Genomic DNA, 9,236 nt, shown 5'->3' with positions numbered 1-9,236 from the left:
GAAGCTAGAACTAACGTAGAAGAAAGAACTAATAAGTGTGCATATAAAAAACCCTTGTTGGGTTCAAAACTAGCAAGATAGAAGCTAGAACTGACTGTATACAAGCTAGAACTAGGGTAATAGAAGATAGAACTAACATAGAAGAAAGAACTAACAAGTGTGCATGTAAAAAACCATTGTTGGGTTTAGAACTAGCAAGATAGAAGCTAGAACTAGGGTAATAGAAGCTAGAACTAGGGTAATATAAGCTAGAAATAACGTAGAAGAAAGAACTAATAAGTGTGCATGTAAAAAACCATTGTTGGGTTTAGAACTAGCAAGATAGAAGCTAGAACTGGCCGTATACAAGATAGAACTAGGGTAATAGAAGCTAGAACTAACGTAGAAGAAAGAACTAACAAGTGTGCATGTAAAAAACCCTTGTTGGGTTTAGAACTAACAAGATAGAAGCTAGAACTGGTTGTATACAAGCTAAAACTAGGGTAATAGAAGCTAGAACTAACGTAGAAGCAAGAACTAATAAGTGTGCATGTAAAAAACCATTGTTGAGTTTAGAACTAGCAAGATAGAAGCTAGAACTGGCCGTATACAAGCTAGAACAAGGGTAATAGAAGCTAGAACTAACGTAGAAGAAAGAACTAACAAATGTACATGTAAAAAACCCTTGTTCGGTTTAGAACTAGCAAGATAGAAGCTAGAACTGGCAGTATACAAGCTAGAACTAGGGTAATAGAAGGTAGAACTAACGTAGAAGAAAGAACTAACAAGTGTGCATATAAAAAACCCTTGTTGGGCTTAGAACTAGCCAGATAGAAGCTAGAACTGACAGTATACAAGATAGAACTAGGGTAATAGAAGGTAGAACTAATATAGAAGAAAGAACTAACAAGTGTGCATGTAAAAAACCCTTGTTGGGTTTAGAACTAGCAAGATAGAAGCTAGAACTGGCCGTATACAAGCTAGAACTAGGGTAATAGAAGCTAGAACTAACGTAAAAACAATAACTAACAAGTGTGCATGTAAAAAACCCTTGTTGGGTTTAGAACTAGCAAGATAGAAACTAGAACTGACTGTATACAAGATAGAACTAGGGTAATAGAAGCTAGAACTAACATAGAAGCAAGAACTAACAAGTGTGCATGTAAAAACCCTTGTTGGGTTTAGAACCAGCAAGATAGAAGCTAAAACTGACTGTATACATGCTAGAACTAGGGTAATAAAAGCTAGAACTAGGGTAATAGAAGCTAGAACTAACGTAGAAGCAAGAACTAACAAGTGTGCATGTAAAAAACCCTTGTTAGGTTTAGAACTAGCAAGATAGAAGCTAGAACTGGCTGTATACAAGCTAGAACTAGGGTAATAGAAACTAGAACTAACGTAGAAGTAAGAACTAACAAGTGTGCATGTAAAAAAACCCTTATTGGGTTTAGAACTAGCAAGATAGAAGCTAGAACTGGCTGTATACAAGCTAGAACTAGGGTAATAGAAACTAGAACTAACGTAGAAGCAAGAATTAAAGCTAGAACTAGCTGTATACAAGCTAGAACTAGGGTAATAGAAGCTAGAACTAACGTAGAAGTAAGAACTAACAAGTGTACATGTAAAAAACCCTTGTTGGGTTTAGAACTAGCAAGATAGAAGCTAGAACTGGCTGTATACAAGCTAGAACTAGGGTAATAGAAGCTAGAACTAACGTAGAAGAAAGAACTAACAAGTGTGCATGTAAAAAACCCTTGTTGGGTTTAGAACTAGCAAGATAGAAGATAGAACTGACTGAATACAAGCTAGAACTAGGAGTTCTAAACCCAACAAGGGTTTTTTACATGCACACTTGTTAGTTCTTGCTTCTACGTTACTTCTAGCTTCTATTACCCTAGTTCTAGCTTGTATACAGTCAGTTCTAGCTTCTATCTTGCTAGTTCTAAACCCAACAAGGATTTTTTACATGCACACTTGTTAGTTCTTACTTCTATGTTAGTTCTACCTTCTATTACCCTAGTTCTAGCTTGTATACAGCCAGTTCTAGCTTCTATCTTGTTAGTTCTAAACCCAACAAGGGTTTTTTACATGCACACTTGTTAGTTCTTGCTTCTACGTTAGTTCTAGCTTCTATTACCCTAGTTCTAGCTTGTATACAGCCAGTTCTAGCTTCTATCTTACTAGTTCTAAACCCAACAAGGGTTTTTTATATGCACACTTGTTAGTTCTTGCTTCTACGTTAGTTCTAGATTATATTACCCTAGTTCTAGCTTGTATACGACCAGTTCTAGCTTCTATCTTGCTAGTTCTAAACCCAACAAAGGTTTTACATGCACACTTGTTAGTTCTTGCTTCTGCGTTAGTTCTAGCTTTTATTACCCTAGTTCTATCTTGTATACGACCAGTTCTAGCGTCTATCTTGCTAGTTCTAAACCCAACAATGGTTTTTTACATGTACACTTGTTAGTTCTTGCTTCTTCGTTAGTTCTAGCTTTTATTACCCTAGTTCTAGCTTGTATACGGTCAGTTCTAGCTTTTATCTTGCTAGTTCTAAACCTAACAAGGGTTTTTTATATGCACACTTGTTAGTTCTTTCTTCTACGTTAGTTCTAGCTTCTATTACCCTAGTTCTAGCTTGTATACGGCCAGTTCTAGCTTCTATCTTGCTAGTTCTAAACCCAACAAGGGTTTTTTACATGCACACTTGTTAGTTCTTTCTTTTACGTTAGTTCTAGCTTCTATTACCCTAATTCTAGCTTGTATACGGCCAGTTCTAGCTTCTATCTTGCTAGTTCTAAACCCAACAAGGGTTTTTTACATGCACACTTGTTGGTTTCTTTCTTCTACGTTAGTTATAGCTTCTATTACCCTAGTTCTAGCTTGTATACGGTCAGTTCTAGCTTCTATCTTGCTAGTTCTAAACCCAACAAGGGTTTTTTACATGCACACTTGTTAGTTCTTTCTTCTACGTTAGTTCTAGCTTCTATTACCCTAGTTCTAGCTTGTATACGGCTAGATCTAGCTTCTATCTTGCTAGTTCTAAACCCAACAAGGGTTTTTTACATGCACACTTGTTAGTTCTTTCTTCTACGTTAGTTCTGTCTTCTATTACCCTAGTTCTATCTTGTATACGGCCAGTTCTACCTTCTATCTTGCTAGTTCTAAACCCAACAAGGGTTTTTTACATGCACACTTGTTAGTTCTTACTTCTACGTTAGTTCTAGCTTCTATTACCCTAGTTCTAGTTTGTATACAGCCACTTCTAACTTCTATCTTGCTAGTTCTAAACCCAACAAGGGTTTTTTACATGCACACTTATTAGTTCTTTCTTCTACGTTAGTTCTAGCTTCTATTACCCTAGTTCTAGCTTGTATACAGCCAGTTCTAGTTTCTATCTTGCTAGTTCTAAACCTAACAAGGGTTTTTTACATGCATACTTTTTAGTTCTTTCTTCTACGTTAGTTCTAGCTTCTATTACCCTAGTTCTAGCTTGTATTTAGCTAGTTTTAGCCCACATCTATGTTAGTTCTAGCTAGTTCTAGCTCTAATTCATCTTAGTTCTAGGCTCTTGGGAACGGAGAAAAGCTCCTCCTACTTCCGACGGAGCCCATCGAGACACCTCGACGACCCCGACAACCTCCTCTCACCTCCGGTAAGCCCGGACAGTGGCAAAAATCTCCGAACAGCGAGAATAAACCCGAACGGCGAGAAATTGCGCTACAGAAAACTATAGTTTTGTGTCGACTTCGCACGCACTTTTTGATCACCTCCAATCTCCGTTTCCGCTGATTTCTTCGTTGGTGAGTAGCCCTACATGTTGCCTATCACCTCCAATTTATATCACACTCTAACTCATTCTCTTTCTCTCTCGGTAACGTCCGAAACATCGCTCGATGGCAGCAGTGAGCAGAACAACTGCGCCGTGCTGACTTCGCGCGTGTTTTACGGCCACCTTCGATCTCCGTTTTTACTACCGTCTGTGCCGGTGTGTAGCCCTTTATATTTTCTATCACACGATATGTTCCTTTCATTTGGGCTCATTTTCTACCTTTCATTATATTGCTTCGAATATCGCTTGACGATACCGTGGCAATTTCATTCATAGAGATACATTAATACACTTTTTCGTTCTTTCTTAATTACGGCATTTATCTTCATACACCTTCTACTCTACTTCTCCTTACATTTCTTTTTTCTTTTTTTCTTTTTCCTTTTTTTCCTTTTCTTCTTCTCGCTAATAGATTAATGCTTTGTGCGTCTCGGCCTGGTAACTAAAAAAACATCCACAACAGAATCGATCACAATTTGCAAATACAGAAGCTCATAAGGATAAATCCACAGTCATGTGAGAAATTAAAAACGTAGATATATTGTCAACATGAACCCTCAATTGATCAAAGTCATCTAAAAAAAGTAAAAGTAATGTCCAAATCTCAACGGGTCACAAAAACATCATCATTTACTGTAAATATCAATCTCAAAAACCAACCTACTCGTAGCATCATCTTCTTAAATTCATCAAAGCATAAAACATCATCTCCATTAACATCATACATTCGGATCATCTCCCTGCACTCCTCAACAGTCTTCAATTGCCTGAGCTTTTCAAGTGTTTTCCTCAAACTCTGCGGCGACGATCTACGGCTAGGGAGCGGTGGCGATCTACGGTGATGAGGACGGGCGGAGGAGGGGAGGGGAGGTGGCGACGAACTCGATGGGAGTCTTGGGGGCCTGAGCGGAGGCGGCGACGACGACGACGAGGAGGGTGAGGGCCAGGACGACGAGCTTGAGAAAGTTCTTAGTTTTAGAGAGAGGTGAGAGAGAGAGAGAGAGAGGAGATGTGTGTGTGTGTGAGAGAGAGAGAGAGAGAGAGAGAGAGAGGAGATGAGAGAGAGAGAGAGAGAGAGATGATATGAGTGCTGGGTCAGAGAGATTGAGGAGAGATGATAAGGATAATTTGGGAATTTTAGCTTAGCTGGTATGTGATAATTAATAAAAAGAGGCTGTAGTACAAAGTGTCACACTTCAAGGGGTTGATCCACGTGGGAAAAACTATGAGGGGCCTTGTCAGATGAAGTTTCTGCTTTTGGGGCCTAGACACATTTTTCCCAATTAATAATTATAAAATATTATATAATAGTCACATATTAAAAAATGAAATAACAATATAATAATATTATTATAATAATATATTGTATAGTAAATGTAATATATATTATAAAATATTAATATATTATATAATAAATAAAATAATTTATTGTTAACAAAATAATAATATTTATTTATATCATAAATTATTAATATATTATTAAATTACTATTAATAAACTCTAACATAATAAAGACCATAATGTATTACAAAATATTAAAATATTTATAATATATTAATTTATTAATAACATACTAGTAATAACATAATATTAACATTATTCATACTATTACTTTATATGAATAATAATTTAATATTATATTAAAAATAAAATAACATTATTACATAAATATTAATATAATATATAACAATAATAAATTGATATACCAAAATAATTAATTATATAATTATTTGAAAATAATATGTAATAATTATAATATGATATAACTCATTAAGTACAGTATAATATTATAATGCATTATAATATAATAATACATTATATAATTTTATATTACATTATATTAATATTTCTAATACTATAATAATGTAAACTAAATATTATAACATTTTATTTATAATATATTTTAGGGAAAAATGTGTCCAGGCCCTAAAATGAGAAAGTTCATATGACCCGCCCCCTTGTATTTTGGCCCATGTGATTCAGCCCCAAAAAATACCATTTAATATTTCAAGGCCCCTCCACATCAGCAGTATAAAAAAAGAGATTGTATTTTAAAAAAAACCCGAAATTACCCCTCCACTTATCTTCCCCAGATGTCTGGTCCACAAAATACATTGAAAGTCACGCTCATTAATGCGATCTGATGGAAAAAATAGAGGGAAATTTCTCGTCCTTTTTTGAACTCTATCATGAGCAATAACTCATGTTAGTTCTAAGTTATTTAATGTTAGTTCTAACTTATTTTATGTTAGTTCTAACTTAGTTCTATTTCATGTTAGAGCTAATGTTAAGTAGAACTAATATAAATACTTTAGGCTATTTGGTCTAGTGGTAAACCTTATTTTATATTAGTTCTAACTTATTTTATGTTAGTTCTAACTTAGTTCTAATTCATGTTAGAGCTAACTTTAAGTAGAACTAATATGTTTATACCATGTTATAGTGGCTATGTTAGTTCTAGTTGAGCTCATGTTAGTTCTGGTGATTCTCGTGCTAGTTCTAGCTGATTTCATGTTAGTTCTACTTCCAGCTAGTGTTAGTTCTAAAATAAGCGTTAGTTCTAGTGGCTATATTAGTTCTAGTTGAGCTCCTGTTAGAACTGACACGATACCTGTTAGAATTGATACTAGAGAAGCTAGAACTAACACATCATCAAGTAGAACTAACATGGCGTTTAGACCTAATAATTACGCTAGAACTAACGACTTAAATAAATTAGAACTAACACGATACCAGTTAGAACTAACACTGGAGAAGCTAGAACTAACACATCATTAAGTAGAACTAACATGACGTTTAGACCCAACAATTATGTAGAACTAACGACTTAAATAAATTACAACTAACACGATATCTGTTAGAACTAACACTAGAGAAGGTAGAACTAACACGGCGTAAATTAGAACTAACATCGCGTTTAGACCCAACACTTACGCTAGAACTAATGGATTAAATAAATTAGAACTAACATGATACCAAATAAAACTAACACTAGAGAAGCTAGAACTAACACATCATCAAGTAGAACTAACATGGTGTTTAGACCAACAAATACGCTAGAAATAACGCATTACATAAATTAAAGCTAACACGATACCAGTTAGAACTAACACTGGAGAAGGTAGAACTAATATAGCATAAATTAGAACTAACATGACGTTTAGACCCAACACTTACGCTAGGAATATCACATTAAATAAATTAGAACTAACATGACACCTGTTAGAACTGACACTGGAGAAGCTAGAACTAACACATCATCAAGTAGAACTAACATGGTGTTTAGAACCAACAATTACACTAGAACTAACGACTTAAATAAATTAGAACTAACACGATATCTGTTAGAACTAACACTGGAGAAGCTAGAACTAACATGGCATAAATTGGAACTAACATAACATTTAGACCCAACATTTACACTAGAACTAACGCATTAAATAAATTAGAACTAACACGAGCTGGTAAAAATTAGAACTAACATGAGCTGGTAAAAATTAGAACTAGCATGAGTTGCGATAGAACAAACATGAGCTAACTCTAGTTATTTATGCTACTTTTTAAATTCTATCATGAGCTAACTCATGTTAGTTCTAACTTATTTCAAGTTAGTTCTAACTTATTTCAAGTTAGTTCTAACTTATTTCAAGTTAGTTCTAACTTATTTTACGTTAGTTCTAACTTATTTCATGTTAGTTCTAATAGCAAGTAAGAGCTAACTTTAAGTGAAACTAATATTAATGCTTTGGCTACTTGGTCTAGTGGTAAAGCTTAGTAATTTGGAGAGGAGGTCAAAAGTTCAAACCCCTACACCTACAATATATATTTAAAAGTCTTTGATTGGGCCTTGGGGCTCTTGGGCTCTTTGTTAGTTCTAACTAATTTTATGTTGGTTCTAACTTGCTCTTTGTTAGTTCTAACTCATTTTATGTTAGTTCTAGTTCTAATTCATGTTAGTTCTAACTTGTTCTTTGTTAGTTCTAACTCACTTTATGTCAGTTCTAACCCACTGCATGTTAGTTCTAGTTCTAATTCATGTTAGTTTTAGACTCTTGGGCTCTTTGTTATTTCTAACTCATATTTATGTTGATTGTAACTCACTTCATGTTAGTTCTAGTTCTAATTCATGTTAGTTCTAACTTAACTCACTAGAACTAACGCTTATATTAGAAATAACACTACCTAAAAGTTAGAACTAACATGACAATAACTAGAACTAACACAAGAACCACTAGAACTAACAGGGGCTCAACTTAGAACTAACACAAGAACCACTAGAACTAACAGGGGCTCAACTAGAACTAACATACCACAAGAACTAACGCTTATATTAGAAATAACAATAGCAGGAAATTAGAACTAACACGCTGCGATTGGCCCTCAATTTTTCTCTTTCCATTGAAACTAGAGAGCTCAATTTTTCAAAGTAGAGGTCTCACTTCTTAATCAAATAAGGGCAGGTAATTCTGTGTCTAGATATGTAATTTGATTTTATTTCATTATGGACATACCAACCTTAGGAGGAAGAGGGAGGGAGGCTCTGACAAATTTTGTTCAAGACTGTTGAGATGTGGTTGTAGGAAAATGCAAAGTCAGAGGTTATATTTTCCTAATATTTGCAGACAAGATTTCATTCATTTACCAAATTTGTAAGAATGTCCTCTCTAATAGATGAAGCATCTCAATAGACTGGTCATCAATGAGGATGCATGGGATGCTTGCCGGTGAGTTCCAGTTCAAACAACTTGCTTAATGAACACGCTCCGGACTAATATCCAACATAAACATACATAGATGCATAAGTTTGCATATCAGTCCAGATCTTCAAAGCTTCCTTTCGTCAAACTTGTTTCCAATCCCCCAGCTTACACACAGTTTCAACAAATGGCAGCGGACAGAACTAACATGTCAGCGAACAGAACTAACGTAGGAGATAACAGAACCAACATGAAAGCGGGTAGAACTAACGTAAGAGATGACAGAACTAACATGAAAGCTGGTAGAACTAACAATCCAGTCCTCAGAACTAATAGTCCAGCCTTTAGAACTAACAGTCCAACCCTTAGAACTAACATTCCATCCGTTAGAACTAACAGTCCAGACTACTCAGCTCACAACCAGTTTTCAACAGCTTCCCGATGTTGTTGTTTTTTCCGAAGGCGAACCTGTTGTGATTTATGAAGATGGCGTCGAGGTCCTTGTCGAAGATGGCTCGGAGGGCACCTTGCCCTCGAACTCGTTGTACTTGATGTCGAGAAATTTTAGGGAGGGGAGCCAGAGGACGACCCTAGGAAACTTACCGGCGAACCGATTGTTGCTCAGGTCGAGCTCGAAGAGCAACCTCATCCTCTCGAAGGTCCGAGGGATCGTGCCGCAGAACCTGTTAGAGTTTATGAAGAGAGCCAGGTCCCTCAGGAGGCCGAGCTCC

This window comes from Asparagus officinalis, chromosome 8, assembly GCF_001876935.1.
Source record: "Asparagus officinalis chromosome 8, Aspof.V1, whole genome shotgun sequence".
Classification (NCBI taxonomy): domain Eukaryota; kingdom Viridiplantae; phylum Streptophyta; class Magnoliopsida; order Asparagales; family Asparagaceae; genus Asparagus; species Asparagus officinalis.
The sequence above is the reverse complement of the archived record's forward strand: the minus strand, read 5'-3'. Positions refer to the sequence as shown.